Source organism: Rhagoletis zephyria, unplaced genomic scaffold (genome assembly GCF_001687245.7).
Source record: "Rhagoletis zephyria isolate East Lansing unplaced genomic scaffold, Rhagoletis_zephyria_1.1 Rzeph_scaffold_01671, whole genome shotgun sequence".
NCBI classification, from domain to species: Eukaryota; Metazoa; Arthropoda; class Insecta; order Diptera; family Tephritidae; genus Rhagoletis; species Rhagoletis zephyria.
In genome coordinates, this window is record NW_016158755.1 from 47,362 (window position 1) to 70,957 (window position 23,596).

The 23,596-nt window shown below is 32.9% G+C and overlaps 1 long non-coding RNA gene across 1 annotated transcript in view; it reads left to right on the forward strand.

Moving 5' to 3' along the window:
• Window positions 1-16,160, forward strand: part of LOC108364786 (uncharacterized) — a 19,117-nt gene extending 2,957 nt beyond the window's left edge. The window contains exons 2-3 of the long non-coding RNA XR_001847819.1: window positions 6,326-6,337; window positions 16,150-16,160. This is a non-coding gene — a long non-coding RNA (uncharacterized LOC108364786). The remainder of the gene's footprint in view (window positions 1-6,325; window positions 6,338-16,149) is intronic.
• Window positions 16,161-23,596: the final 7,436 nt, after the last annotated feature.

Below are 23,596 nucleotides of genomic sequence, written 5' to 3' on the forward strand. Positions count from 1 at the left end.
TCTAGAATCCACACGTCTAAGTAGCCCATTACGGCCATTTGGGTACTTAAAGTTGACATTATAGACAATGTTATTATGTAAAAATAAAAATGTTTAAAAATGCTATAATCAAAAAAAATCAAAAAGGAAAATATTTCCTTTTTTTTATACGTTGCACATTGATGTTAAAAATGTACAATTAAAGCCCATAATAACACGGAAGAAATACATTTTTTTTCATTAAGTTTCGTTAAAAGGTTTCCAAGATACAGCACTTTAAAGAAATGTATGTATGACGTTTTCTTAAAATTTAAGTAATTTAAGTTCATATCGGCAAAATATGCTGCATGTCACCTAGACCTTCAATCTCTTCAACTTTCATACAAATCCTTAGAGGTAGCGCACAGAGGTGGCCGCGGTGACATGAAATGCCCCATATATACAAAGAAAAGGTTGAGCAAAGCGTTGCACATTTTAATTTTACTGTAAATCAATTATTTGAAGAGTATGTGGCTAAACGCATGTGGGTTCCTGAAGAACAAACACAGTTATGGTTCACTAAAGTACTGAGAAATTTGAAAAACAGAATGTCACGTTATTTTAGACTAGCTTATACCCGCGGGTTTCACCCCGCGCTTTCATACAAATATGAAAAATAACTTAATGATGTTAGATTTTATTTCTGTGCCCATTTCGTTATAGCTCGTTATTTTTTATGCGAGTTAAGGTATTTAGGCCGTTTAAAACTATAAAATTATAAAATCTCCTCTGCGCGCAAGGCATACGAAAGATATCAATCCCTCTAAGTTTACCTTAAAATGGTTCCTGGTATACGACGCGTGTACGTGTAACCTTCTTGAAGGTGCCACGGTGGGTTTTAATATTTCCAACTCAAATTTAGTAACCTGGCCTTGATAAAATACCACTTCTCATTACTGTAGCAAATGCCTCAAAAGAGCTTTAGGTCATAAGGCCGAACCCGGCTCTCCCTTTTCTATTTAATGAAATTTATTCTAGAGATATGTATTAAGAAGTTTTTAGTATGTATGGGAGGCGACATGCCTCCTTTTTTAATAACTCACATTTTTTCCATGAGCAATTCATACATTTTACATTCACAACTCCATACCAAGTTCCAGTATTCTTCCACAAACACTTCCAGGGATACGTGGTAAGAAAAAGTAAATTTGTACTGGAAGTGCCACGCCCTTTTTTCTTATAACCCTAATCTTCTTCCATGAATTTAGAACTGATTTTACATACCCCAGTACCAAGTCCCAGTACTCTACCTTGAACACCTTTAGAGATAAGCAGTATAGAACAGTAAATTTGTACGGGAGGAACCATGTCCCCTTTTCTAATAACGCAAATTTTTCTCAATGAGTATGGAATTAGTTTTGTATACACATCTCGGTGCCAAGTTCCAGTCCTCTGCAATAAGAAATATGCAGCATAGAAAAATCAATTTGCGTGGGAGTTGCCACACCACCTTTTCCAATAACACTGTGGAACAAATTCAGGTTAGCAAAAGTTAGGTCGATTCTGAGAGTGCGGGGTGAAAATAGAGGCTAAATTAGAAGACCCGTATCGCGGCGTTTGTTTATGTTAGTTCGAATTTTTTTTTAATGGACCTTCGAACTTTGCAGTCAAATGCCGATTTTCAGCATATTGTTTATATGGTTTTTTGGCTATAACTCGTCGACTAACTGATATTTTTTTAATCTGTTACAGCCAAATTATTGCTAGAGGCCTGTGCAACAATTAAAATAAAAAAAATTGATTTAGAAAATTTTTGTAGTGCTTATGAAGCAGAATGTTGGAAATTTTTATTTTTTCATGCTTTTTGAACATATTTTGCACAAAACTAAGTCTTTTTTGCTTTCTGTTTGATCTATAATATGCTTATCAGTTTCTTCAATAAATTTCGTTTGAAAAGAAAACAATCATAATACAAAACTTGCGTTTTCCAGCTTAATAATAATTTTCTTCTCATTTCTTATGTACCAATTTTTTCAGTGTTGGTTTTGAAGAAACATTGAAAAAGAAATTATAAAAATATGGAAAAAAATATAATTTTGAAATGTTAGTTATGAAAAGTTTTAAGTAAAAAAATTAAATAAATTAAATTAATGATTTGGCCAGTTGCCGTTTAGCAGGCGGCTGTGGATCAACATCACTTCTCTCTCTAATATCTTGGTCATCGTCATCATCATCAGAAAGGTGGTTAATTTCGTCCAACAGATATTCTGGAATTTCATCTTTGTCTTCCCCTTCTGAAAAAAAAAAATTTCCAACATTTTGCTTCATAATCACTACAAACATTTTCTAAATATTTTTTTTTTTTTAATTTTAATTGTTGCACAGGTCTCTAGGAATAATTTGGCTTTAACAGATTGAAAAAATATCAATTAGTCGACGAGTTATAGCCAAAAAACCATATAAACAATATGCTGAAAACCGGCATTTGACTGCAAAGTTCGAAGGTCGATTAAAAAAAATTCGAACTAACATAAACAAACGCCGCGATACGGATGTTCTAATTTAGCCTCTATTTTCACCCCTCACTCTCAGAATCGACCTAACTTTTGCTAACCTGAATTTGTTCCACAGTGTAACTCTCATTTTTCTCCATGAGTATGGTATTAGTTTCACATACATATGTATTTCCATACCAAGCTTGAGTGCTTTATCCCAAACATTTGAAGAGATACGCAATATGGAGCTTTCAGTCAGTATGTGAGGAGCTACGCCTCTTTTCCAAAAACGTCCATTTTTCTCCGTCAATATGAACATGGTTTTACACAGTGTTGGCAAACTGTTAATCTGATTAACGATTAAAAATTAACGATTAAAATGTTAATCGCGTTTAAAGATTAAAATTAATGAGTCGTAATCAACTGCACGATTAATGATAACATTTTTTTAATCGTTAATCGCTGGCTGCGATTACGTTTAATTAATTTAAAACATTAATCGTTAATCCAATTTAAAAAAAATCTGATTATTTTGTCTAGATTGTCCGAGTTTGAAACCAAACACCAGTTATAGTAATTGTTTTGTGTTTTACGCTTATAAAAAGCACATAATATAAAAAAATTATAATTATTGTTGTTAGTAATACATAAACTGGGAACTTTTACAAACCTAGTTTTGTAAAACATTTGTTGGTATATATCTTAATGAAAATACACACCAAATTGCTAAGATTGATGAGGAAGCCCGACTTAGCCATACCGGATTAACTTGCTTTGCTGTGCACAGGGAAATTCAAGCATAACCTAATTAATCACCAAACCTACTTGATCAAATTAAGAGTTAACGATTAAGAAATTAATTTTTTAATCGCGGTTACGATTAACTGTTTAGTCAGATTAAAATTAATCATGATTAACTGTAATCAGATTGAATTAATCGAATTAACTAACTGATTAAAACATCAATCGATTAATGCCATCATTGATTTCACATACATATCACTATACCAAGTTTCAGTTCTCTCACACAAATACTTCCAGAGATATGTATGTAATATGAAAATTCCAATTTGTATGGGAGGGTCCTTGAGTTATCGGACTTACTTTCAGTCTAAGACCATCCTTCCGAAATCCGTAGTAAGTGTACTAAATTTCGATCGGATCGGAAACCCGGTTAAGGAAGTAGCATATTTTTCAATCCAGGTCATAAACGATCTTTGAACAAAATTTCATTTTCAAACATGTGGCAATTCTTAAAAAAGTAGCCTATTTTCCAGTCTAGGTCATAAGCTATCTGTGTGCAAACTTTCATGCAAATCAGTTCAGTCATTTACGCATATTAATTTAATTAAACTTTCCTAATACGTAATAACTCTTAAAATAGTAGCCTATTTTCCAACATAGGTCATAAGCTATCTCTGTGCGAAATGTCATGCAAATCTGTTCAGTCGTTTCCGTTTATTAATTTAATTAAAACTTTTTTAGCAGGTGGCAACTCTTCCAAAAAATTAGCCTATTTTCCACTGTAGGTCATAAGCTATCTGCTTGCAAAATTTCATGCAAATCCGTTCAGACTTTTCCGCGTATTAATTTAAATAAACTTTTTTAGCAGGTGGTAACTCTTAAAAAAGTAGCCTATTTTTCAACGCTAGCTCATAAGCTATCTGTGTGAAAACTTCCATGCAAATCAGTTCACTCATTTCCGCGTATTAATTAAATTAAACATTTCTAACAGGTGGCAACTCTTAACTTTCTAACCTAGGTCATAAGCTATCTGTGTGCAAAATTTCATGCAAATCCGTTTAGTCGTTTCCGCGTATTAAGTTAATACAACTTTTTTAACAGGTGGCAACTCTTCCAAAAAATTCGCCTATTTTCCACTGTAGGTCATAAGCTCTCTGCTTGCAAAATTTCATGCAAATCCATTCAGTCATTTCCGCGTATTAATTGAATGAAACTTTTTTAACAGAAAAGTATCCTATTTTCCAATCTAGGTCATAAGCTATCTGTGTGCAAATTTTCATGCAAATCCATTCAGTCGTTCCCGCAAAAATTAAATAAATTAAACTTTTTTAACAGGTGGCAACTCTTAAAAAAATACGGTATTAACCAATCTGGCTCCATAAGCTATCTGCGCACCAAATTTCATGCAAATCCGTTCAGTCGTTTCCGCGTGATGATTTCCCAAACATCCCAACATACAAACTTTCACATTTATAATATTAGTAAGATTACACAAAGAAACCAGTTAACAATCATACTATGTAAAATACTCACTTTTGCGTCATAAGTTTTTTGAATTAAACAAAAAATGTTATAAAGCTTACTTGTGTAAAATCAAACTACGTATAATATGTAACCCCAAATCGTTTTATGATTTCTTAAACTCCAAGCGAAATGTACGTGAGTTTCCTTCCACCGTGAAGTATCAAAATACCGTCTCTAGTGATAAACAAACAATTTCTAACATGTTCGTTCAGTTTTTTAAATCCCATTACTCCATTAACTCCCAATTATACTTTGACTATTCTTTTAAACTAAGTCCAATTAACTCAATACATTCCCCAATAATATCTTCCGATGATGTATTAGTTTACCTGAAGTCCTTAAAGCAGTCTTTTAGTTATGGTCTCGACCAGATCCCCACTTGTTTTCTTATAAATTGTGCTGATTATCTCTATGAGCCGTTAACAGCCTTATTTAATTTGTCTCTTAAAGAAGACATATTTTTAACCGTATGGAAGGAACCGTTCATAACCCAGCTAAATAAAAGCGGTAGCAGGTCCTCGGTGGAGAACTATCGGGGCATAGCTAAGCTCTCTGCAATTCCTAAATTATTTGAAGCAATTATTACAAATCAGTTGACGCATTCTATCTCCTCTACCATTTCATATAGTCAACATGGGATTTGCAAAGGCAAATCAACTTAAAAAAATGTACTTGAGTTCACAACCTATATCTCAAAAGCGTTTAGTGGAAACAAATTATGTTATATATGCCGACTTCAATAAAGCATTTGACAAAGTATGTCACTCGTTGCTCATCTATAAACTTGATCTTCTTGGTCTTCAACCTAATTTTCTACGTTGGATCTCTTCATACCTCTATGATAGATCACAAATGGTTATGTTTAAAAATACTATTTCTGACGTCATTCAAGTTACTTCAGGAGTCCCGATTCTGTTCTTGCTTTATATAAACGATATTTCTACAGATATAAAATTTAAAAAAATTTTAATGTACGCAGATGATTATAAATCGTACGTATCAATCAAAGAAAAACATTTGCTACAAGCAGACTTATCGTAAGTTAGCCAAGACTTAGACTTAACTTAGTTCTCTTAGAAACGTAGAGATTCTTACTCAGCACGTCATCACACTTTTGACATTTTCTTCTTCGTTTTGATTTGCGCGTTTTCTTTGACATTTCGTTTTGTTTCGCTCAAGTTGTTTGAAATTTCATTCCGTTATTTAAATTCTGTGAAAACGCTATTTTGTGTGAATAATTTTAAAACTAAAAAAATGCGTGTGTCACACCGTACACATGATAGAAGTGAAACTTCATAAAAAAGGCGTGAGTACCAGGTACCTACTCACGATATTGGATGTGTAAACATATGTTTACGGTTCGGCAAACCATTAGGCGATTGAGTTACATACATAGGTTTGGTTAGATATCAAACAATAATTTCATTTCATCTTATTAATTTTCTGATATACATATAATTTATTTATTCATTTATTATTATTTATTATTCGGGCTTCTAGCATCCATAGGACCGGGTTGTAATGAAAATAATTGTATGTTTAACAAATAAATGAAAATATTTATAATGCAATCAATAGATCCTTACGAGTTCGCCATTACCAAGGCACTAAGTAACGTACGCACTTTTGTTTGTAAAATGCATTTATTTAAGTTGAAAGAAGACAAATTCCTTTGTTCGGCATTTATTCTTACTCGCTTTCTATCTTCCAAGGCGAATTCATATATTCTTATCACGAATTCATATATTCATGTGGTAGCAAGAGTATAAAAACATAAAATTACCTTATAAATGAAAAGCATAAGTATACATGTACGCGAAGTCCAATTCACGAAATCATTTCATCGATCTGAGTAAACACTAAGTGCATAAACTCTATTTCGCGTTAATTGAAATCATGAAACGGTGTTCATTCATTCAGTTTCTACTCAAACGCATGAAATGATTTCATGAATTGGCCTAGGCATAATGGTAGTAAATGACAGAATGAATTACAACAAACACATCCTTTTGACATAATGCAAGCCGAAAACGTTGGTTCAAATCAATCCGCAATCAAGTTGGACGTTTTGCCCACAAACATTGCAATTTTGTGAGGAGTCTCATTGTAAAATCTCATTTTTACAATTTCATAGTTTCGGCTTACATTTATAAAATTCAACGAAAGCACGCACCTATTTCGGCTGAGTTATCCATTTTCGGTTATTTAGTGTACAAAATAAACGCAAATTAAATGAGTTTGTACAACATGGCCATTAATGTAGCGATAAGTTATACAACTTGCCAGAAAATCCAAATTTTTTGATCTTTCATACAACCAAGACATAAATTCATTCAGCCACAAACGGTGCAATCTAGAGCAAAACAACACCAAGATAAACCACCGGTCGCTACGTTTATGGCGTTCTTTAAGAAACATCGGGCGAAAATTTCAACTGCTCCTGTAACACTAACTTATATAAGTTGGCCTTGCTATCATCCTCACGTATGTTAATCAGAGTATACCACGAAGGGCGAGTTAATACAAGGAGATAGCGAGAGCACAAAACTACTCTAGAAAATTACACGCACAATGACAAACATGAACAAATGTACAACAAACACATAATTTTTGACAATCAGTACAGTTCGCATTTATATCAACGAGCAGCTTTGCTAGCTCTAATTAGATTTGTTTTCGTTTGTACTACATATGTACATTAGGCTGGGTCGATTTTGTATGGGGGAAAATAAAATGCATTTGCCCGTATTGTAATAGTAATATTATGATGTCTTATGTCTAAGCCAATTGTTATTGGCCACGAAAGATTAATTAATGTATGAATTTTGAAAATGGAACTTTGGCTAGTAACTTGGTAATGGCGATTTCGTAAGGATCTATTGATTGCATTATAAATATTTTCATTTATTTGTTAAACATACAATTATTTTCATTACAACCCGGTCCTATGGATGCTAGAAGCCCGAATAATAAATAATAATAAATGAATAAATAAATTATATGTATATCAGAAAATTAATAAGATGAAATGNTGACGCATTCCATAGATATTACTAGCCAAAGTTCCATTTTCAAAATTCATACATTAATTAATCTTTCGTGGCCAATAACAATTGGCTTAGACATAAGACATCATAATATTACTATTACAATACGGGCAAATGCATTTTATTTTCCCCCATACAAAATCGACCCAGCCTAATGTACATATGTAGTACAAACGAAAACAAATCTAATTAGAGCTAGCAAAGCTGCTCGTTGATATAAATGCGAACTGTACTGATTGTCAAAAATTATGTGTTTGTTGTACATTTGTTCATGTTTGTCATTGTGCGTGTAATTTTCTAGAGTAGTTTTGTGCTCTCGCTATCTCCTTGTATTAACTCGCCCTTCGTGGTATACTCTGATTAACATACGTGAGGATGATAGCAAGGCCAACTTATATAAGTTAGTGTTACAGGAGCAGTTGAAATTTTCGCCCGATGTTTCTTAAAGAACGCCATAAACGTAGCGACCGGTGGTTTATCTTGGTGTTGTTTTGCTCTAGATTGCACCGTTTGTGGCTGAATGAATTTATGTCTTGGTTGTATGAAAGATCAAAAAATTTGGATTTTCTGGCAAGTTGTATAACTTATCGCTACATTAATGGCCATGTTGTACAAACTCATTTAATTTGCGTTTATTTTGTACACTAAATAACCGAAAATGGATAACTCAGCCGAAATAGGTGCGTGCTTTCGTTGAATTTTATAAATGTAAGCCGAAACTATGAAATTGTAAAAATGAGATTTTACAATGAGACTGCTCGCAAAATTGCAATGTTTGTGGGCAAAACGTCCAACTTGATTGCGGATTGATTTGAACCAACGTTTTCGGCTTGCATTATGTCAAAAGGATGTGTTTGTTGTAATTCATTCTGTCATTTACTACCATTATGCCTAGGCCAATTCATGAAATCATTTCATGCGTTTGAGTAGAAACTGAATGAATGAACACCGTTTCATGATTTCAATTAACGCGAAATAGAGTTTATGCACTTAGTGTTTACTCAGATCGATGAAATGATTTCGTGAATTGGACTTCGCGTACATGTATACTTATGCTTTTCATTTATAAGGTAATTTTATGTTTTTATACTCTTGCTACCACATGAATATATGAATTCGTGATAAGAATATATGAATTCGCCTTGGAAGATAGAAAGCGAGTAAGAATAAATGCCGAACAAAGGAATTTGTCTTCTTTCAACTTAAATAAATGCATTTTACAAACAAAAGTGCGTACGTTACTTAGTGCCTTGGTAATGGCGAACTCGTAAGGATCTATTGATTGCATTATAAATATTTTCATTTATTTGTTAAACATACAATTATTTTCATTACAACCCGGTCCTATGGATGCTAGAAGCCCGAATAATAAATAATAATAAATGAATAAATAAATTATATGTATATCAGAAAATTAATAAGATGAAATGAAATTATTGTTTGATATCTAACCAAACCTATGTATGTAACTCAATCGCCTAATGGTTTGCCGAACCGTAAACATATGTTTACACATCCAATATCGTGAGTAGGTACCTGGTACTCACGCCTTTTTTATGAAGTTTCACTTCTATCATGTGTACGGTGTGACACACGCATTTTTTTAGTTTTAAAATTATTCACACAAAATAGCGTTTTCACAGAATTTAAATAACGGAATGAAATTTCAAACAACTTGAGCGAAACAAAACGAAATGTCAAAGAAAACGCGCAAATCAAAACGAAGAAGAAAATGTCAAAAGTGTGATGACGTGCTGAGTAAGAATCTCTACGTTTCTAAGAGAACTAAGTTAAGTCTAAGTCTTGGCTAACTTACGATAAGTCTGCTTGTAGCAAATGTTTTTCTTTGATTGATACGTACGATTTATAATCATCTGCGTACATTAAAATTTTTTTAAATTTTATATCTGTAGAAATATCGTTTATATAAAGCAAGAACAGAATCGGGACTCCTGAAGTAACTTGAATGACGTCAGAAATAGTATTTTTAAACATAACCATTTGTGATCTATCATAGAGGTATGAAGAGATCCAACGTAGAAAATTAGGTTGAAGACCAAGAAGATCAAGTTTATAGATGAGCAACGAGTGACATACTTTGTCAAATGCTTTATTGAAGTCGGCATATATAACATATGTTTCCACTAAACGCTTTTGAGATATAGGTTGTGAACTCAAGTACATTTTTTTAAGTTGATTTGCCTTTGCAAATCCCATGTTGACTATATGAAATGGTAGAGGAGATAGAATGCGTCAACTGATTTGTAATAATTGCTTCAAATAATTTAGGAATTGCAGAGAGCTTAGCTATGCCCCGATAGTTCTCCACCGAGGACCTGCTGCCGCTTTTATGTAGCTGGGTTATGAACGGTTCCTTCCATACGGTTAAAAATATGTCTTCTTTAAGAGACAAATTAAATAAGGCTGTTAACTGCTCATAGAGATAATCAGCACAATTTATAAGAAAACAAGTGGGGATCTGGTCGAGACCATAACTAAAAGACTGCTTTAAGGACTTCAGGTAAACTAATACATCATCGGAAGATATTATTGGGGAATGTATTGAGTTAATTGGACTTAGTTTAAAAGAATAGTCAAAGTATAATTGGGAGTTAATGGAGTAATGGGATTTAAAAAACTGAACGAACATGTTAGAAATTGTTTGTTTATCACTAGAGACGGTATTTTGATACTTCACGGTGGAAGGAAACTCACGTACATTTCGCTTGGAGTTTAAGAAATCATAAAACGATTTGGGGTTACATATTATACGTAGTTTGATTTTACACAAGTAAGCTTTATAACATTTTTTGTTTAATTCAAAAAACTTATGACGCAAAAGTGAGTATTTTACATAGTATGATTGTTAACTGGTTTCTTTGTGTAATCTTACTAATATTATAAATGTGAAAGTTTGTATGTTGGGATGTTTGGGAAATCATCACGCGGAAACGACTGAACGGATTTGCATGAAATTTGGTGCGCAGATAGCTTATGGGCCAGATTGGTTAATACCGTATTTTTTTAAGAGTTGCCACCTGTTAAAAAAGTTTAATTTATTTAATTTTTGCGGGAACGACTGAATGGATTTGCATGAAAATTTGCACACAGATAGCTTATGACCTAGATTGGAAAATAGGATACTTTTCTGTTAAAAAAGTTTCATTCAATTAATACGCGGAAATGACTGAATGGATTTGCATGAAATTTTGCAAGCAGAGAGCTTATGACCTACAGTGGAAAATAGGCGAATTTTTTGGAAGAGTTGCCACCTGTTAAAAAAGTTGTATTAACTTAATACGCGGAAACGACTAAACGGATTTGCATGAAATTTTGCACACAGATAGCTTATGACCTAGGTTAGAAAGTTAAGAGTTGCCACCTGTTAGAAATGTTTAATTTAATTAATACGCGGAAATGAGTGAACTGATTTGCATGGAAGTTTTCACACAGATAGCTTATGAGCTAGGTTGAAAAATAGGCTACTTTTTTAAGAGTTACCACCTGCTAAAAAAGTTTATTTAAATTAATACGCGGAAAAGTCTGAACGGATTTGCATGAAATTTTGCAAGCAGATAGCTTATGACCTACAGTGGAAAATAGGCTAATTTTTTGGAAGAGTTGCCACCTGCTAAAAAAGTTTTAATTAAATTAATAAACGGAAACGACTGAACAGATTTGCATGACATTTCGCACAGAGATAGCTTATGACCTATGTTGGAAAATAGGCTACTATTTTAAGAGTTATTACGTATTAGGAAAGTTTAATTAAATTAATATGCGTAAATGACTGAACTGATTTGCATGAAAGTTTGCACACAGATAGCTTATGACCTAGACTGGAAAATAGGCTACTTTTTTAAGAATTGCCACATGTTTGAAAATGAAATTTTGTTCAAAGATCGTTTATGACCTGGATTGAAAAATATGCTACTTCCTTAACCGGGTTTCCGATCCGATCGAAATTTAGTACACTTACTACGGATTTCGGAAGGATGGTCTTAGACTGAAAGTAAGTCCGATAACTCAAGGACCCTCCCATACAAATTGGAATTTTCATATTACATACATATCTCTGGAAGTATTTGTGTGAGAGAACTGAAACTTGGTATAGTGATATGTATGTGAAATCAATGATGGCATTAATCGATTGATGTTTTAATCAGTTAGTTAATTCGATTAATTCAATCTGATTACAGTTAATCATGATTAATTTTAATCTGACTAAACAGTTAATCGTAACCGCGATTAAAAAATTAATTTTTAATCGTTAACTCTTAATTTGATCAAGTAGGTTTGGTGATTAATTAGGTTATGCTTGAATTTCCCTGTGCACAGAAAGCAAGTTAATCCGGTATGGCTAAGTCGGGCTTCCTCATCAATCTTAGCAATTTGGTGTGTATTTTCATTAAGATATATACCAACAAATGTTTTACAAAACTAGGTTTGTAAAAGTTCCCAGTTTATGTATTACTAACAACAATAATTATAATTTTTTTATATTATGTGCTTTTTATAAGCGTAAAACACAAAACAATTACTATAACTGGTGTTTGGTTTCAAACTCGGACAATCTAGACAAAATAATCAGATTTTTTTTAAATTGGATTAACGATTAATGTTTTAAATTAATTAAACGTAATCGCAGCCAGCGATTAACGATTAAAAAAATGTTATCATTAATCGTGCAGTTGATTACGACTCATTAATTTTAATCTTTAAACGCGATTAACATTTTAATCGTTAATTTTTAATCGTTAATCAGATTAACAGTTTGCCAACACTGTGTAAAACCATGTTCATATTGACGGAGAAAAATGGACGTTTTTGGAAAAGAGGCGTAGCTCCTCACATACTGACTGAAAGCTCCATATTGCGTATCTCTTCAAATGTTTGGGATAAAGCACTCAAGCTTGGTATGGAAATACATATGTATGTGAAACTAATACCATACTCATGGAGAAAAATGAGAGTTACACTGTGGAACAAATTCAGGTTAGCAAAAGTTAGGTCGATTCTGAGAGTGAGGGGTGAAAATAGAGGCTAAATTAGAACATCCGTATCGCGGCGTTTGTTTATGTTAGTTCGAATTTTTTTTAATCGACCTTCGAACTTTGCAGTCAAATGCCGGTTTTCAGCATATTGTTTATATGGTTTTTTGGCTATAACTCGTCGACTAATTGATATTTTTTCAATCTGTTAAAGCCAAATTATTCCTAGAGACCTGTGCAACAATTAAAATTAAAAAAAAAAAAATATTTAGAAAATGTTTGTAGTGATTATGAAGCAAAATGTTGGAAATTTTTTTTTTTCAGAAGGGGAAGACAAAGATGAAATTCCAGAATATCTGTTGGACGAAATTAACCACCTTTCTGATGATGATGACGATGACCAAGATATTAGAGAGAGAAGTGATGTTGATCCACAGCCGCCTGCTAAACGGCAACTGGCCAAATCATTAATTTAATTTATTTAATTTTTTTACTTAAAACTTTTCATAACTAACATTTCAAAATTATATTTTTTTCCATATTTTTATAATTTCTTTTTCAATGTTTCTTCAAAACCAACACTGAAAAAATTGGTACATAAGAAATGAGAAGAAAATTATTATTAAGCTGGAAAACGCAAGTTTTGTATTATGATTGTTTTCTTTTCAAACGAAATTTATTGAAGAAACTGATAAGCATATTATAGATCAAACAGAAAGCAAAAAAGACTTAGTTTTGTGCAAAATATGTTCAAAAAGCATGAAAAAATAAAAATTTCCAACATTCTGCTTCATAAGCACTACAAAAATTTTCTAAATCAATTTTTTTTATTTTAATTGTTGCACAGGCCTCTAGCAATAATTTGGCTGTAACAGATTAAAAAAATATCAGTTAGTCGACGAGTTATAGCCAAAAAACCATATAAACAATATGCTGAAAATCGGCATTTGACTGCAAAGTTCGAAGGTCCATTAAAAAAAAATTCGAACTAACATAAACAAACGCCGCGATACGGGTCTTCTAATTTAGCCTCTATTTTCACCCCGCACTCTCAGAATCGACCTAACTTTTGCTAACCTGAATTTGTTCCACAGTGTTATTGGAAAAGGTGGTGTGGCAACTCCCACGCAAATTGATTTTTCTATGCTGCATATTTCTTATTGCAGAGGACTGGAACTTGGCACCGAGATGTGTATACAAAACTAATTCCATACTCATTGAGAAAAATTTGCGTTATTAGAAAAGGGGACATGGTTCCTCCCGTACAAATTTACTGTTCTATACTGCTTATCTCTAAAGGTGTTCAAGGTAGAGTACTGGGACTTGGTACTGGGGTATGTAAAATCAGTTCTAAATTCATGGAAGAAGATTAGGGTTATAAGAAAAAAGGGCGTGGCACTTCCAGTACAAATTTACTTTTTCTTACCACGTATCCCTGGAAGTGTTTGTGGAAGAATACTGGAACTTGGTATGGAGTTGTGAATGTAAAATGTATGAATTGCTCATGGAAAAAATGTGAGTTATTAAAAAAGGAGGCATGTCGCCTCCCATACATACTAAAAACTTCTTAATACATATCTCTAGAATAAATTTCATTAAATAGAAAAGGGAGAGCCGGGTTCGGCCTTATGACCTAAAGCTCTTTTGAGGCATTTGCTACAGTAATGAGAAGTGGTATTTTATCAAGGCCAGGTTACTAAATTTGAGTTGGAAATATTAAAACCCACCGTGGCACCTTCAAGAAGGTTACACGTACACGCGTCGTATACCAGGAACCATTTTAAGGTAAACTTAGAGGGATTGATATCTTTCGTATGCCTTGCGCGCAGAGGAGATTTTATAATTTTATAGTTTTAAACGGCCTAAATACCTTAACTCGCATAAAAAATAACGAGCTATAACGAAATGGGCACAGAAATAAAATCTAACATCATTAAGTTATTTTTCATATTTGTATGAAAGCGCGGGGTGAAACCCGCGGGTATAAGCTAGTCTAAAATAACGTGACATTCTGTTTTTCAAATTTCTCAGTACTTTAGTGAACCATAACTGTGTTTGTTCTTCAGGAACCCACATGCGTTTAGCCACATACTCTTCAAATAATTGATTTACAGTAAAATTAAAATGTGCAACGCTTTGCTCAACCTTTTCTTTGTATATATGGGGCATTTCATGTCACCGCGGCCACCTCTGTGCGCTACCTCTAAGGATTTGTATGAAAGTTGAAGAGATTGAAGGTCTAGGTGACATGCAGCATATTTTGCCGATATGAACTTAAATTACTTAAATTTTAAGAAAACGTCATACATACATTTCTTTAAAGTGCTGTATCTTGGAAACCTTTTAACGAAACTTAATGAAAAAAAATGTATTTCTTCCGTGTTATTATGGGCTTTAATTGTACATTTTTAACATCAATGTGCAACGTATAAAAAAAAGGAAATATTTTCCTTTTTGATTTTTTTTGATTATAGCATTTTTAAACATTTTTATTTTTACATAATAACATTGTCTATAATGTCAACTTTAAGTACCCAAATGGCCGTAATGGGCTACTTAGACGTGTGGATTCTAGATCGCTTAACGCTCGAGCAATATGATAAATAGACATTGAAATTTTCTGAAATTGTATATTTTTGAGAAAAGGTGTAAAAAAACAAAAACTATATGAATAAATCATATTAGCTTCACTAAAGATTTGAAATCATGAAAATCCCTTCAAGGAAATGGCAGAATTGAACTTTGTTGCAAGTTCACAAGAGACGTTCATGCTTGCGACGTGACTGGAGGAAATTTTAAGAGACTAGAGCAATTCTTCCAACTTCTGATGTTACAACAAATTTGTACACCCGAAGCCCTCTACCAATGGGGTCCTGTATGTTTCCAATAGGATGCCTGTAAAAAATATGTAAGTGCAACTAACTTTACAGTGGACTTTATTTCGATTATGACTAAGTGCCAATTACTTTAATCCAATTTTAAGCTAGTTTAAAAGGTTAAATAACATCAAGTTAGGGGACTTTTTATACTTATTTAACGAATCTTAAAATCAATAAATATTTTCTTCTTTTTAGTTCTTATTGTAATATAAGCGTGTTTTTGGTTTTTTTAACTATAATTTTATTTGATGTAATTTTAAAGGCCGATAAACCAAAACAAATATAATTTTATTTCTCATTAGCTTTATTTTTTACACACCTTTCCTTTTCTTGTTTTAGTAAAAGGACTAACCTTTAAGCTATCATTGGAGGTCTAATATTCTTTTGCAACGAGTGTTGTTGATATTTCGGTTTCATTGAAAACGAATATTCGACCTACAATGATAGCTTTAAGTTTAGTCCTTTTATTAAAACAAGAAAAAAGAAAGGTGCGTAAAAAAATAAACCTAAGGAATAATAAAATTATAGTTAAAAAAACCAACAACACGCTTTTATTACAATAAGAACTAAAAAGAAAAAAAATATTTATTGATTTAAAGATTCCTTTAAGAAGGATATGAAGTTCCCCAACCTTTTAAACTAGCTTAATATAGGATTAAAGTAATTAGCACTTAGTCATAGTCGAAATAACGTCCACTATAAAGTTAGTTGCAGTTATTTTTTACAGACTCCCATTGGCAACATTGGTTTTCTCTAAATTATTCTTACACCATTGGTAGAGGGCCTCGGGTGTAAGAATTTATTGTGACGTCGGGAGCTGCAGACTTGCTCTAGCTGCTAGTCTCTTAAAAGTTCCTCAATCCCGCCGCAAACAGATTTCCAATGTGAACTTGCCATTTCCTCGAAGCGATTTTCGTGATTTCAGACCCTTTAGTAAAGTTAATATGATTTATTCATACTGGTTTTGTTTTTGCACACCATTCCTCTTTCAAAAATATACAATTTCGTAAAATTTCAATGTCTATTTATCATATTTCTCGAGCGTTAGACGATCTAGAGTCCATACGCATAAGTAGCCCATTACGCCCATTTGGGTACTTAAAGTTGACATTATAGGTAATGTTTTTATGTAAAAATAATTTTTTTTTTTAATGCTGTAATCAGAAAAAAATCAAAAAGAAGAATGTTTACTTAATTTTTTTTTGTTTTTTATACGTTGCACATTAATGTTAAAAATGTACAATTAAAGCCCATTAAGTTTCGTTAAAAGGTTTCCAAGATACAGGTCTTTAAAAAAGGTATCTTTAACGTTTTCTTAAAATTAAGTCCCGTGTAAATGGACAACCCTACGTCATATCGGCAAAATATGCTGCACGAATATTCATGTCACCTAGACCTTCAATCTCTTCAACTTTGATCAAAATCCTTAGAGGTAGCGCACAGATGTGGACGCGGTGACATGAAATGCCTCATATTTAATTATTATTTATGTTTATGCATCTACACTAAACAGTTGAAACAAATCAAACACATGAAGTGTGAACCCCGTCCTTTTTGGTATGGAGCGCCCCATATATAGACTTGCACAACGTTAATAAATACATATATTTCCATTGAATGCATGGTATAAAAAGTTTTCTGAACTTAATTTGTCTGAACTTAAATTGTAAGTTTCTGAATTTGAATTGTAAATTTCTGAATTGAAATGAAAGTTTCTGAATTTGAAACGGGAATTCTGAATTTGAAATGTAACTTTCTGAATTTGGAATAAATTCTGAATTTGAAATGGAAATTCTGAACTTCAATTGTAACTTTCTGAATTTATCTGAGTTTGAAGTGCAGCTTTCTGAATTTAAAATGGAAATTCTTAATTTGAATTGTAACATTCTGAATTTGAAATTAAAATTCCAACTTTCTGAACTAAAACTGGAAGAGGTGAAGAACTTATTTTTGTATATTAATTAACTTTCACAAATTTACGCACTATACCTTGCGCTGTTCTTTTTTCACCTTTTCACGCCTTTAAAAGTATGGACTTTTAAAAACTACACTAATTCAACAAATATTGCGTGGAACACGAAAATTATAAAATTTAGCATTATTTTAATTTTTTTATTTGAAGAATCGTTCAACTTCATACGGAATTTTTACGATGGATAGGATTATAGGACTATAGTTCTTAAAAAGTAAAGTAATTATTTGAAAAATAAGAGAATTATCCAAAATTCGCTCTCCTCCTGAACAACATGAGAAAAAGCACCTTGAGAGCATATTGAGAACCATTTTGCCTCTACCTTTTAAGGGTTGAAAAGTGTTTCACAAAGGACAGACTTACACTTTCGTAAAGATGTCGACCAGTATAATAATTTTTGTTATATATTTTTTTTTGTGAGAGCTGATAGTTTACGAGTTATTAAAGTTTTAAGGAAGCTTTTCTTTTTTCCAATTTGGCGATTCGGGTACAGCGTCCGATGCCCCAAAAATCGGGTCTTAAGATAAAGTAAAGAGAAATCTTTCAGAAACAATGCTAATATTGTATTAATATAGTGTTTTCTAGTGGAATGGGAGCCAAAATCCAAAATTTCCCTAAATATATTACATTTTGAACAGTATTTTGAGGGTTAAGTTATTGTTGTTGTAAATTCTCTACAATCTTCCTATATTATATGATCATTTATCTTCACGATGAAAAAAAATTCATTCCATTATCTCTTTCCTAACCGAAGATCTACGATTTTGGAAAAAAAATAAATAATACCAAAATCTGAATTTTGATTTATTCCCAACAAAGGTTGGAAATAAAACAAATTTTGCCTTATTTCCCATTGCTTATTTATACTTATTGTGTACTGACAGAAGGAAAAAGACCTTTGTTTATTCCAAAATATAATTAAACAAAAAAAAAAGATAATAATATTACTTTTTTCCACAATTCTACTCCACATACTAATTTCAACAATTTGCATCTAATATTTACTGAAATATCGCAGTTTTTGCATTTTTCGAAAATACCGTTATATGGGAAGTGGGCGTGGTTACAGTCCAATTTCTCCCATTTTCAATACCGACCTTCCTTGGATAAAGGGCAACCTACATACCAAATTTCGTTGAGATATCTCAATTTTTGCTCGAGTTATCGTGTACACGGACAGACGGAGGGACAGACGGTCAGACAGACATGGCTTAATCGACTTCTCTTTTCATACTGATCATTTATGTATACATTTGTCCATATCTATCTCGATTCGTTTTGGCTGTTACAAACAGCCGTTATGCGAACAAAGCTTATAACCCTTTTGCACAAGTGCGCTCGGGTATAAAAATGTTATGTGTGTACATATTTATGCATACAACTTTTAAATATATTGTATTAAGGGTAGGGCTGCCAGACGCCCCGGTTTTCCCGGACATGTCCCGGTTTTAGACTATTTGTCCCGGTGTCGGGGTCCAACCTTAAAATGTCCCGGGTTTCATTTAAATGTCCCGGTTTTCGATTTGATTGCACAAATTTGAATAAAAGTTCAAAAATAACTACAATTTTATGAATTCACTGAGGGAAATAACGCATAGTAAACATGAATATTTTTATTTGATTATCGTTCTAAAATGTTCGTATTTAAAAATAACACTTTAATACCACGCACGCGTGGTGTTGATTGAAACTCAGGATTTGAATGCACATTTACATGTCGGGCTGTAGATGAGTGCGCAAAGATACTTGCCACAATTTGTTAATTTCCAGAGGGTCAGGGTTCAAATCCCATTACAGGCAGCATGGAATTTAAATATATATTTTTTAACTTAATTAATGAAAAAGCTTCCGTTTGAATTTAATATTTCTAGACTGAATAATAAAATGTGTATATGTACTTAAATGTATTACGAGTTGGGTTGGTGCTCTTTCATATGCGTTTTCTTTAAATTTAGCACGTTTTTTTAATTCTTTCTCTCAGTGCACCGGTTTCATTTGTAAAATAGTTACATCTTCAGATAGTTGAACTTTGCACAAGCAATAGTTGATGATTAATATACATACATATGTACCTAAATACGTTAAAAATGACGTGCACAGAGTTTTACAATTATATTAAGGAAAAGTCAGAAGTTTTGAAACAAGTCCACAGCAACGAAAAATTTTACTGATATTTTAATGTTATCTTGTACTCAATTTTTTTTTCTTTCATGAAACCTAGAGTGCTTATAAGTACAGTGCCGTACAAAATTATTGGCTAGGGGACTCTTCATCAATACACAATTTCTAATCAGATCTTTTAGAAAAATTTTGAAAATGTACCTTTTGCACCAATTAATAAAGTGCAAGTTTGAAGTTCCCAGCAAATTTCGTTGATTTTTTGCCATTTTTTTGCTGACAGTGCTTCCATATAAAAAGAATTGTCGAACATTGTTTGTATGGAAGAAACTCTCAGTAAAAACAATACCAAAAAAGCAACTAAAATTTAATAGGCTGCAAAACTTCACTTTTAAAATCTTTACAAAAAGTCTCATTAAAAAGTTGCAAATTTGTATGCAAANTCCCATTTTCAATACCGACCTTCCTTGGATAAAGGGCAACCTACATACCAAATTTCGTTGAGATATCTCAATTTTTGCTCGAGTTATCGTGTACACGGACAGACGGAGGGACAGACGGTCAGACAGACATGGCTTAATCGACTTCTCTTTTCATACTGATCATTTATGTATACATTTGTCCATATCTATCTCGATTCGTTTTGGCTGTTACAAACAGCCGTTATGCGAACAAAGCTTATAACCCTTTTGCACAAGTGCGCTCGGGTATAAAAATGTTATGTGTGTACATATTTATGCATACAACTTTTAAATATATTGTATTAAGGGTAGGGCTGCCAGACGCCCCGGTTTTCCCGGACATGTCCCGGTTTTAGACTATTTGTCCCGGTGTCGGGGTCCAACCTTAAAATGTCCCGGGTTTCATTTAAATGTCCCGGTTTTCGATTTGATTGCACAAATTTGAATAAAAGTTCAAAAATAACTACAATTTTATGAATTCACTGAGGGAAATAACGCATAGTAAACATGAATATTTTTATTTGATTATCGTTCTAAAATGTTCGTATTTAAAAATAACACTTTAATACCACGCACGCGTGGTGTTGATTGAAACTCAGGATTTGAATGCACATTTACATGTCGGGCTGTAGATGAGTGCGCAAAGATACTTGCCACAATTTGTTAATTTCCAGAGGGTCAGGGTTCAAATCCCATTACAGGCAGCATGGAATTTAAATATATATTTTTTAACTTAATTAATGAAAAAGCTTCCGTTTGAATTTAATATTTCTAGACTGAATAATAAAATGTGTATATGTACTTAAATGTATTACGAGTTGGGTTGGTGCTCTTTCATATGCGTTTTCTTTAAATTTAGCACGTTTTTTTAATTCTTTCTCTCAGTGCACCGGTTTCATTTGTAAAATAGTTACATCTTCAGATAGTTGAACTTTGCACAAGCAATAGTTGATGATTAATATACATACATATGTACCTAAATACGTTAAAAATGACGTGCACAGAGTTTTACAATTATATTAAGGAAAAGTCAGAAGTTTTGAAACAAGTCCACAGCAACGAAAAATTTTACTGATATTTTAATGTTATCTTGTACTCAATTTTTTTTTCTTTCATGAAACCTAGAGTGCTTATAAGTACAGTGCCGTACAAAATTATTGGCTAGGGGACTCTTCATCAATACACAATTTCTAATCAGATCTTTTAGAAAAATTTTGAAAATGTACCTTTTGCACCAATTAATAAAGTGCAAGTTTGAAGTTCCCAGCAAATTTCGTTGATTTTTTGCCATTTTTTTGCTGACAGTGCTTCCATATAAAAAGAATTGTCGAACATTGTTTGTATGGAAGAAACTCTCAGTAAAAACAATACCAAAAAAGCAACTAAAATTTAATAGGCTGCAAAACTTCACTTTTAAAATCTTTACAAAAAGTCTCATTAAAAAGTTGCAAATTTGTATGCAAATTTATTAAATATCTTCAGTTCTGCACAAAGTTTAGAAAGATTTTTTTTTGTTTTTTGATGTATATACACCGCATTTATTTTATTTATTATTTATTTATTTATTCATAAGTTGTACAAATTAAGACTACGTCTTTTGCCTGCACATCAACTTTTTATTATCAATACATATTTATCTTGTGAATATCTTAAAAACTAATATTATTTTAAGGGCGATTTTTAAGTAAGGACACCATAAGGATAAGGTTAAGTTATTTCCGTTATATAACTAATAGAGTTACTTAGATTAATCAATAGTGAGAGATGAAATATGAAAATGTTCGAGGAGGGCCAACCTACTTTTGTAGCACTCCACAGCACCACTGCACTAACAAAGAACATGCGGGATGAGACCTTTGACTTATGTAAAGGGATAATGAGGTTGCAGGTACGAGAAGATACGGCAAATTTTAACTTCGTAAATAGACACATCGGAGTAAGGGAGTTTACCAACTTGTGCAAAAACAGAAGATTTCGAAAACTAAGAGATGTGGCGAGATCACAGCCCAGAATATTCCTCGAGAAGGAGGATATATGGTCATATTTTCTTTTTAAATAAACGTATCTAGCCGCATAACTTATGGCGAGCTGTAGCTTTCTCCGGGAGTCAAAATCCATGTTGCCATAAACCACTTCCCCATAGGTAATTAATGGAACAATCAGCGTCTTAACCATATTTAATTTTACATCTTGAGACAGATATGCAGCTGAGAACCAAAGTGGTCTAAGACCATTATATATTTTTCCTATAGTGTAGTTTACATGATCAGAGCAATTAAGTCTGCTATTTAGTTTAAATCCCAGGTTTCTGACAACAGTTTCATACTCAATGTTTTCGTTATTTAAAACAATAGGTGTGAGGTCACTTAGGTTGTAGCGGAGACTAGAAACCGGTAGTGCCTTCGTTTTAGAAGCCTTTAAATACAACCTGTTTTCCTTCGTCCATTCGTAAATACGGTTGAGATCATCGTTAATATACTTTATCAGCAGCCCTGAGGTACACCTGCGGGTATTCTACTCAAAGAGGAGATATTTTACTGCATTGAACTTGCTGAAAACGATCACTCAAATAGCTTCGTAAAAATTTTACACTGGTATCACTAAAACCAAAATAATGTTTAAGTTTGAGAAGTAATAGCGCATGACTTATCACGTCAAATGCTTTCGAAAAATCAAGAAGCGCCAAAATGGTGAGTTCTCCGTTATCATACGATGGACGTATATCTTCCATTATTTTAAGAAGTGCTGTGGAGCAGCTGTGACCACATCTAAAACCAGACTGCACTTCAGTTAACAGCCTATTGTTGCTGATATGACTTGATACCTGCAGGTGAAGAAATTTCTCAAATACTTTTGAAAGTACTGGGAGAATACTTATTGCTCTAAAGTGTTCAGGCTCACTAGGGTTATTTACTTTGGGTACTGGTATAACATTGGCAGTTTTCCAAGTGTTGGGAAATATCGAGGATGTTATTGAATGATTTATTATGTGTTTAACTGACGGTACTATCCAAGGAAGAATAAGCTTTAGAAATCTAATATCAATTCCGTCAATACCAACAGCATTTGACTTTATTGCAGAAAAGCATTTTATTATGTCTGCATCCGTCGCCATGTGGAATTCGAACTTTCTTTCTAACCTATGGTATAGCTTCGGATTGCATCGAAAATATCTGCCTTGGTTGTCTTTTACAGAGGACAAGAAGAAATTGTTCATTGCCTCTTCATCAAGGCTGCACTCAGTATTTAGTATAATTTTTTTTATAAAGAATAAAAAAAAGTGTGAAAAATTCTCTGTGCTCTAGTTGTGATAAGTGGTTTTGTTACTACATCTTTTCGTACGTAATTTTTGTCCAAACGAAATGGAAGGGAGCGAGAGGCCCCCCCCCCCCCCCCCCCCCCCCCCC